We start from the raw sequence: 9,747 nt of genomic DNA, 5'->3' as shown, positions 1-9,747 counted from the left end.
CCCACTGAATTTTCCGGGGATGTGAGCAGCTCCCAGCCCGGCCCGAGGATGCCTCTGAATGCACTCCTGTTCTGAATCAAAGCTTGACAACCCCGGGCTCTTTATTGAACAAGAGAAGAAAACGGGGCCATCCCTCCACGGGAGGAATGCGCTTTCTTCTGCAGGTGAAGGCGCTCTCAGCAACGTTTGCGTGTGCGTGTGTGTGAAAGCGAAGGAGAGACTGCACTCTGCTTTTAAACACTTGCACTTTGTTGTCTCTGCTGGATGCTACATCGTGCCTTCCAGTAAAAGGCACTTTATGGTACTTCTATTCCTTCTATGCACTTCTTTGAGCGACTTGAGATTACTACAAATGCATGCTTAGCCTTTAAAATTTGAGTTTCTGTTTAATGGGAGAGATGCTGTTAGCATTATTCCCAAGACAAATACCATTTGATTAGGACAGGAGTGGTGCGACATCTAATTTTCTCATCTGCATTGGGCTCTGCCTGCAAAATTGTATATACTTGAGTGTGCCTGGTTCAGGCTGATCCTGAATGACACAGCTCTATCCTTCAGATAATCCAACCATACAAGCTCCTTAAAAAAAAATAAAGTGAAACGACATTTCCACAGGGCATGTAGAAGTTTAGTGTGTTAGGACATGTTTTTAAAAAGTACATGGAACCACTGTCAAAAGAACAATATTAAAACTTTGCTATTTCCAGGCATTATTTGCCCAATAATTCTTTATGATTTTTCCAAGTCCCTTCTAAAAAGCTGCCAATGAAGGAAACAAATCAGGCTGCACTGTAAACCTGTTTCTCTTTCTAATGGGGTATAATATTTCAAAATCCTGGCAACCAAACCACCAGTCAACCACAGTTAATGTGTAAAAAATATTCAACAAAAGGGATTAGTGGCACAACGGACAAGTCAAGATTTGTCCATCTGCCATCACAGTCAGTGTTGGTCACCAACAAAAAGAGAGATGTCTGCATGATTTAATCTGTTTTCTGGTCACCTACGTCTCATGTGTAATGGATATTGATAGTTTGCCATGAGATCAATCCTTCAATTCCTTTTTCCACTTGTTTTCGTTGGCATTCAGCTTCTCAAAACACTCAACCCTTCATAACAACAGGGGCAGGAGCTATATTTTCTTTTGTGTCCTACACTGTTGAAAAGAACGCTGGTCCTCCACAAATTAATATTAATTGCAGGTCAGCTACTGAAGTAGTGGACAAAGCAATATTTTAGTCACTGTTTTCAGAACTGATATCTCGGCATCACAAATGCCCAGATCTGTTGCTGCAACATCCTGAGCAGATACTGAAGGTCCTAAGGCTGAACAAAATTGATAGTTATAGGCTGAATTGTGAGAGCAAATCCTTTCTTGGAGAGGGGTGCTTCAAAAACACTATCAAGCTCAACCAGTGTCCCAAGAACATGCTTTCTGGAAACTGTTCTTTTCATCTTGCAGGAGGTTGTAAGTGCCTAATACAGTCTAACGTTTTGCTGATTAAATCTACTTAGTAAATCAATAGGGAAAATTTGCTAGTCCCAGAGAGGGAAGGTGGGGTCACCAAAACCCTCCCCACAGCATTACATCATGCACTCAGACATGCATTGTGCTCCCCAGGAGGGGTTTAACCCCTCCAGGCCCTGCAGGGTCTCTCCCTGGGTGTAAAGTCATTTGCTCCCTTGAACCACTGGAGGGACTTTGAAAAACATGGTCTGGACTTCCTCCATTTGGAGAGAACCACAGTTTTGACAACGTCCCAGTTGGGGTAAGGAACAAGCCATATGGCTTATGTAGGAGTCAAACCTCAATCAAATCCCATTCAAAATGTCAAAGTTTCTAGAAATTTAGAGATGTCCGTTTTATACCTGCAGGGGCAACTTGGTTTCTAATTACACTCCCTCTTCCAGTTGTCAACGTTGGCACAAATCTCACTACTATTTGCAGCATTAAGAAGCAGATAAATGAGAGTCCTGTCTTGTTGGGTTCTTTCTAACCTGCTCTCCAGAAAGCCTAGGGATCATCTGCACAAGTCAGAGGGGAAAACAAACAGCATGGAGGAAGAGTAACTTTCCCTAGTTCATATGACATCTTGTGGCAGAGCAGACAATAAAATTCAAATCCCTTATTTCCAGCCCAAAAGGTAGCACAAGAACAGGTTAATTTCTTTTAACATCTACTGCTAGTGCAGTTAAGGTCATGTTTTCAGGCAGATGTACACTGGGTTTTTTTAAATTAATTTAATAGTATTTTGCATTCCATGTCACTCTTCATTCTGGTATCTCAAAATGGCTTACACTAGTTTGTTAAAAACAGCAATAAGCCTTACAGCAAGGGCTGAAATATGCCTTTTCACAGTTGGGGAGCTCATAACACAGAAGGTTAAAGCCATATAACAAAGTTTGTCCCAGGGAGTTTTGCCTACCAGCCCAAAGATTTCCACTCCCCCTCCTTCATCTTCAAGGATACTAATAATTTCTCTGGAGCACCTATATGGAACTGTTAAGTTGTGATGTTCAATCAGTGGCCCTCTACTGATTAAGGAAGTTCTCTTTCTAGCAAAGTTTAAATGTAAATAACTTTCTGTAGTGCATAGCCACTAGTGATGAACGTACTGCCTTAGTGCTCTGTAGCTCTTATCCTCTTAGGTGAGGAGAAAACCTCTGTGTGTGTTCCTGACCCATTTGCATGTCTCCTCGATCTGCTGAGTTGGTGTGGCAACTTGCTAGACAATGGTCAGCATTATGCGAGGCAACTTGCATTAGCACTGCAGTCCACAACAGAACTGGTGTTCTGACAGGCACTAACCCAAAGCAAAGAGAAGAAAAGAATGTAAAACATTAGCCATAAAGATTAAATATAAGAAGTCTTCAGCTAATATAGCTTATCTGGTAGCTCTTCTCCAGTTCAAGCCAATACCTAGTTTGTTAAAAAAAAACCCCAACAACCACTAAACAGGCAGCCATACAAAAGAGTGAGGTTTAAAACTTTGACCAAACAAAAGTTGATTTGTTAAGCATCTTGTCCAGTTGTCACGATTATATCAAAAAAGCAGAACTGTGATCCATTAATGAACATCTAAAGGGATGCATGACATGGCTGGCTTTATTTGCAGTTGACACAAGGCTCTTAAATGACGTAACTGGGGATCATTTATTAATCCATGCCCGGTTTGTTTTCATGCTGTGTCAGGGAACCTAAATGGAAAATGGGTGCTTTGCTTTATCTCTGCAATTCTTTGTTTGGATGTTTGTTTGTTTTCAAAGCTTGCTTGTCTGATTAATAAGGCCAGTGTCGTGCAGAATAAAAGAGGGATGTGTCACATTAGTTATTCGCACAGTTAAACGTCCTCCTGGCTCAGTGACTATTTCTCTATTTTAGCAATCATTTTCTGATTCATGTTACTTCCATGTGATACGGAAAAAAAAGTTGGTTTTCATTTGTACAAGCTCAAAAGCCATGTACAATCTGATTCTTTGCTCTATTTAAAGCATATAAACCAGCAATAGTTCAAGTCAATGTGATTACATGAAAATAAATTGGGGGAAACAAACATGTATGTGGGATGTAATGAACGCATGGAAATTTTCTAGATGGTCAGACTCCCTGAGTGTAATCACAACTTCATTAAAAACAATGGAAACCTTCACTAAAGTAACAAGTTCGACTCCATAGAGCAAGAGAAGGCGTATTGCTCCTGGAGCTCCCTCTTCTTCCAGATACAGCCATTAAGCAAAATTTATGTGTGTAAAATTTGACTTAATTACTCAGTTTTCTACATTGCTGGTGTCTTCTGCAGTGCTTTAGCAGTCAAAGGAAGATGAAAGACTAAAATGCATTTTTCAATGCTATACATAGAGGGGAAAAAAAAAATCTTTCCTGGCTTCCAGGATTAAACAATGTATCTCCTGTAGTATATTACAATAGCACGGTAATTGCCAACTGTTGTGAAATATATTTCAAGGCGGCTTTTGCTTTTATTTTTTTTTTTTAATCAGCCATTGTACCTGCCTTAATAAATGACACATACTACCTATAAATTATAACTCTTGATTTCATTAATAATATAAAGGCCAAACAGTGATCGCAAGATAAATTGTACGAATAATTTACAGGAGCATAAATGAATGGCATGTTGTCTGCTACAGAATAATAGTTCTTCACTAGCATTACCAAAGTTCAGTAGTTCATTTATTAAAGATTTTAATCTTTTTTTAAAAAGAAAATTTACAGGAAAGTTGCATGCAGGGCAGAGCTGTAAGTCAATATACTTAAGTCTCAAATCATAAGAAGTTTGAGAACTAAAAATACCCCAAGAAAATAAAATATTGATTTTTTTTCTTTAATGAAAGCTCATTTTCCACCTGAAAAAAATGGGGAAAACTCAATTTTCCAGTAAAAAAATTTGACAGCTTTCCATACAGTCTCTGCAGGATAGGAGCAAACTAGAGGCTCTTAACAACTAGTTACCCATGAACACACTGAGCTGTAATTAGTCAGTGGGAAATGCCTAATGTGCTGGTAAGTGATGTGATACTGCGATGTACAGATGTATTGTCTTAGTGAAATGAAATATGGCACCTTCTTGATGCCACAGCACTTCAGTGTTCTGGGATTTTTTCATTGCAGCACTGTCTGCAGGGTTTAGACTAGGCTATTTGCCCTGTCAGGTGCTTTTACTTCTTAGCCCCCTGCCTTGCTGTAAGAGCGCACGACTGGCTGGATTACCCCAGTCTAACCAACCCAACACCTGGTCTCTATCAGTAGCAAAGAGTGAGTGCCTTCAGGAGAATATAAGCACACCCTTAACATTCTTCTATTTTTAACTCCTGCAATTTTCAGTTTTGATGGAGAGCAGATGACAGGTTTCCTTCAAATCAGAGATTGAAAGCACTGGCACCGTCTTCAGTGCGAAACAAAGCAAACAGTCATCAAACACACCACCATCTGCTAGAGACAAGACAATTCAAAAGAAATAGCCAAGAAATGCAGGAAGAGCTGAAGCGGTTGCTAACACAAGCTACTGACTAGTAATTTAGCTCCATAAAACTATTAACTTTTAAGAACTTTTTTTAAATTTCAGATTTGGCAATCAAATCTGTCATTCTGGCAGTGATCCTAGTGAGGAAAGCACGTAAGCTTCTGCCCTTGATTCTGTGTGCTATTGAGATCCAACAAGGAGTATTTATAAGAGATGTTATTTTGGCCTAGCTGTGCAGAAAAACACCAAGAATTTGCTGCTAAACTATTCATTTTAGGGAATACAATGACCAATCAAAAAGGCGCAGCCTATTTGTCTAAGGATCAGTAAGGTCTGGATCTCTGCTTTAATATAGTTTTTGTGAGTGAGCCAGCTGCCGAGGATAAAGTTAGGATCAGGTGCCTCACAGAGCTGAATACTTCTTTCACAAACACTTAGGGCTACAGCCAGGGATCGTACAAATAATACATCCCATCCCATCAAGTCCTGGTTTTCTGACTTGAGTGTACAGGCTCATCTGAAGAACTGAAACACCAAGAAAGCTGATGCAGGAAAAAGACTCGATGTCTGGAAGGGCCTTTGCAGGCAAAGATGTGAAATGTGCGACTTTTATCTTCATCTGCTAGAAATTATTCTTGCTACATTTCATCTGCTGTTGCTTTCATAACTTTTTTTTTTCACGGAGCTGGAGGGAGCTGAATAAAGAGGAGACACTTCAGAATATATCCTCACACATGTTCAAGGGACCTTCATTGCTCCATTTATTTGGAAAGGAGAAAGGAAAGAGTGTCTGAGTCTGTATCAGCGTCTGAGTCTGAGAAACTTCACATGTAAAGTATTTTCATGTGCCTGTTTTCAGCCTAAGAAAAGAAGTTCTTTCCATCTTCCACATCCACACCCACCTCCATCCTCTCCATTGAACTCGTCTGCCTCTCAGTGTGCTAATCTGCTTTACACTGTCTGGGATATTTTCATTTTTGATGCACAGGGTATCAGCAAGAGATTCTTACCTACCAAAACCTGATATACCCCTTAGAAAGCATGACGCAGATTACACATTTATAGAAATGATATCATAGTCCTGCCTCTCAACGTAGCCTGTAACTCGCTTGTCTTCAAAATATCCACAATTTATTGTGCTTGTTTTGAAAAAGCTAGTCACTCAGGGTGGAGTTTATGCCTGACATAGACCAGATAAACTCCAGTCATCACCTCACAATACTTTTTTTTTTAATTTAATCTTTAAAAGGACAGGCTGCTGGTTAACTGAGAGTCTCCTGTTTGATTGACAGTATCTGTCAGAGGCAATGAACTCCACTTGAACATTGCTTTTATGTTCCTGTGTAAAGTTGTTCAACTGTGACCCTTCCATCTGTTCCAGCTAATCTGAAAGTCATTTAGGCCCGCTTCTCCATTCATCCTAAACACAGCGCATTCTCCTGTTAACACACATATGCAAAGTTGTCGGGCTGTCAGCTACGTAAGGGCTTTTTTTTTTTTCCTTTTTTTTTTTTTTTTTTTTTGGAAACTCTCACAACATCTGTGTAAACATTTCCTTGTAACAATTATAATTTAAAAATAAATTATCAAAAACTACTTCAAATCTTACTAGTTACTTTTTATGAACATGCCAGTAAATCTGACAGCATCACTTCAGAAAAGATTCCAAATAGTTCTTTAAGGAGAGACCATCAGGTAGCTGACTTCAGTGCTCCGATGTACATGTGCAAACCTCCGTATTTTAAAGACTGAGACAAATGGTTACCTTGAAGAAGGCGTAAGATATTTACCAAAAAGTGCTTTTAAGATTTTGGAAGATTACTACTTATAAATAGCTGTTCAAACCAACTTCAAATATCTAAGATTATCGTATCCTATTTGATATGCAATTTGAAAACACGTACAAACTTATGAAACAAAATCTGAAAACTCTTAACAATTTGATAATCTCAGTTAATTTGCCCTTTAAAATTCATCTTGCACAGGTTAGAAACTATTCCACTAACAATGTCAGCACAGTTAGTATTTATCTTAAGAACAATGGGCAAATAGTCTGTTCCTTGCACACAAAGTTAACATTGACAATAAAGTGAACTTCAAACTCAGGGGAATAAATGTTCATTACGGTCCTCCTCAGATACTGCTGCAAAACTATGTATTACATCCGACAAAACTAAGAGAAGCCCAAGAAGTAATTTCTGAGGTATCCAAGGAGATACAAAGAGAAGTTTCCTACCCAAGCAATTTGTTATTGCAACACAAGAAAATAATAATATAAATTTCATCAGTCATTATTAATTTCTGGTATATCCACACAAAGTCTTTACACAAGACTAATTCACTTTAAAAAAAAAAAAAAAGAAAAAGAAAAAGCATAATGCCGTCTATTCTAAATGACTTTTAGAATAAAGAGAGACTACTAAAAACATTTCATAGAATTAAAACAAAATACCGATTGCAGGGGAAAAAACATTACTGATATTATTACGGAATTTGTTGTGCATCTAAAAGGGACCAGAGTTATGTGCTGCACACGCTGTTTCTCAAATGTTTATTATATGGAATGTATACATCTGGTAGAATCTTGACTTCTTGGTAAATGTTAACACAAAATGAGTGACACTTGTAGCAAACCTTTGTTCTTGTGGGTGATTTCTCTGACAGAAGTTACATCGAAGAATAGAATCAGGAAAAAGAAAAAAAAAACAAAACAACAGAAAAAAGCCCCAAATCTCCCTAGCCTACTGTTCAGCTCTGTCATAGAGAAGTAAAGAAACTAGACTTCCTATTCATGTATTACCCACTCTGGTTGTCACGCAAGCTTTTTGGCCTTTCTCATCGTACTTGAATGGCGGTAAAGTAATAAAGGCAATGGGATGAACTTCAGTGCTGCTCTCTTTTTCTTTCTTTTTTGTACCCTCAAAAAAAAAAAAAGTGATATTCCTGATTCCTCTTATGATGTGCTGGAGGCTCAACAGCAAAGATCTCTCAGCCTCACAGTCAAGACTCAGTAGTACAAGAGTTTATGATCATAATTCAGACTACGATTTTTTTTTTAAATAAATGAGCATTGAGTTTACATTACTTTCAACTACAAACTGAAATAATCCTTATGTGCCTATATGCTTTCCTACAATTTTCACAGGAAAACTATTTTTTAAACCTGTATGTAACAAAATACAAAGTTGCAGAGTTAATTGCAAAACGCTCAAGAATGCACACGTATATTTTCATGCATATAGTCTCTGCTGAAAATACAGTGTCTCTCTACGTACCTTAACTGGCAAAGAATTTAGGATGAGATTCACCTCATCTAACTTCAGAGGTCTGTGGGAGAAAACTACATCTGAACTAGTCTAGTCTGCGGAAAGAAATATCCTCTTTTAGGGTATTACTCATCTGATCTGTTTTAAATGTCAACCTCGGGAAGAGCTGCGGAGCCACACACATTAGATGTGCTTATTTCTCTTCAACAACTACAAAGGCAGTTGAGACAGGTAGCTCAGACACCCCAGTGTTTAGACTGATGAATCCAGCCTTTCATTTGCTGTAAATACCATCAATGAACAAGCTTTGACATTGCTCCCCAATGCTTCCGTCTCTAGAAACTTGGTGTAGAGATGCTCATGGTTTCTCCGATGTTATACTGCAGTGAGACTCAAGATGAATGAAGGTTGATAGCCTCCCTTGTCATAGATGGGATGGCGCTACGCAAGGACCTGGAAAACCAACCCAACAAATTAGGAGTCCTAACTGATCAGAGAAGCCTTCACTGTGCCCCTTCTCTCTCAATTCAAGTGTCTGGTGTAAAGACACTTTAATTCACCTTACCTATCTAACAAGTTTGAAAAAATTGTTAATTAGTTATCCTGAATCCCAAAAGACAGCATTTTGTCTTGGGTAGTCTTCCAGGAAGGGCTGCTATGTGTGGTTCAGCACAATGGTGTGCTGAGTAGAAGCCAAAGAGCCATCATAAACTGTACAGAAAGCCAGGGCAACTTACAGGAAATCCTTATTCCCTCTGCCTCTTCTGGTAACCTATTAAATGAAACTGCTTTCCACAGTACGTGTGTTGCTTTTAGCCAGATAAACACTTCTAATGCCAGCACTTCCACACAATGCCTGTTGATTCCCACCTGTATTTGCCATTCTCACATCCAAAAGGATTTCTTCCATCACAGTGAAAACAATTTCTGTTATTTTCCAGAAGAAAATACACAGAAAAAAACCCCCAACAATTCTTTAGCAACTGACTGTTACAACAAACATTGCACAGCTTTTCTAATATCTGGTTATTTCTCTACATCAGAAGATGAGTACTGAACACAGTCTACCCCCCAAGGTGCAACTCACTGGTTTCCTTTAGCTGTTCAGTTTGCATCAAATCTTTGCCCAGTCCTCACTGCAGAGGAAAAGGTGATCTTTAATTAACTGCCAAATCCCTTCTACTATCCTATGCTACCTTTATCTGAAAACAGAACTGATAAAATAGTAAGAAAATCTATTTGCAAACATTACTATGTCATCTACTCAGTACACTCAACAATTAACGAAAATTAGAGCCTGGCTTCAAAATTATAAGATTTTTTTTTAAAAAAGTAGGAGTTATTATTTGCCTTTTGATCTTCACCCTTAAAAGACACCTTCAATAAATCTTTTCAAGACTTATTTCACACTCAAGAGAGCCAAAAGCAGGCATTTAAATGAAAAAAAAGAAAGAAGGCTGCAACTTCTTTGTAACTATATGACTCCAAGAGCTGGGGAC

The sequence above is a fragment of the Nyctibius grandis genome, chromosome 4 (genome assembly GCF_013368605.1).
Source record: "Nyctibius grandis isolate bNycGra1 chromosome 4, bNycGra1.pri, whole genome shotgun sequence".
Classification (NCBI taxonomy): domain Eukaryota; kingdom Metazoa; phylum Chordata; class Aves; order Nyctibiiformes; family Nyctibiidae; genus Nyctibius; species Nyctibius grandis.
The sequence above is the reverse complement of the archived record's forward strand: the minus strand, read 5'-3'. Positions refer to the sequence as shown.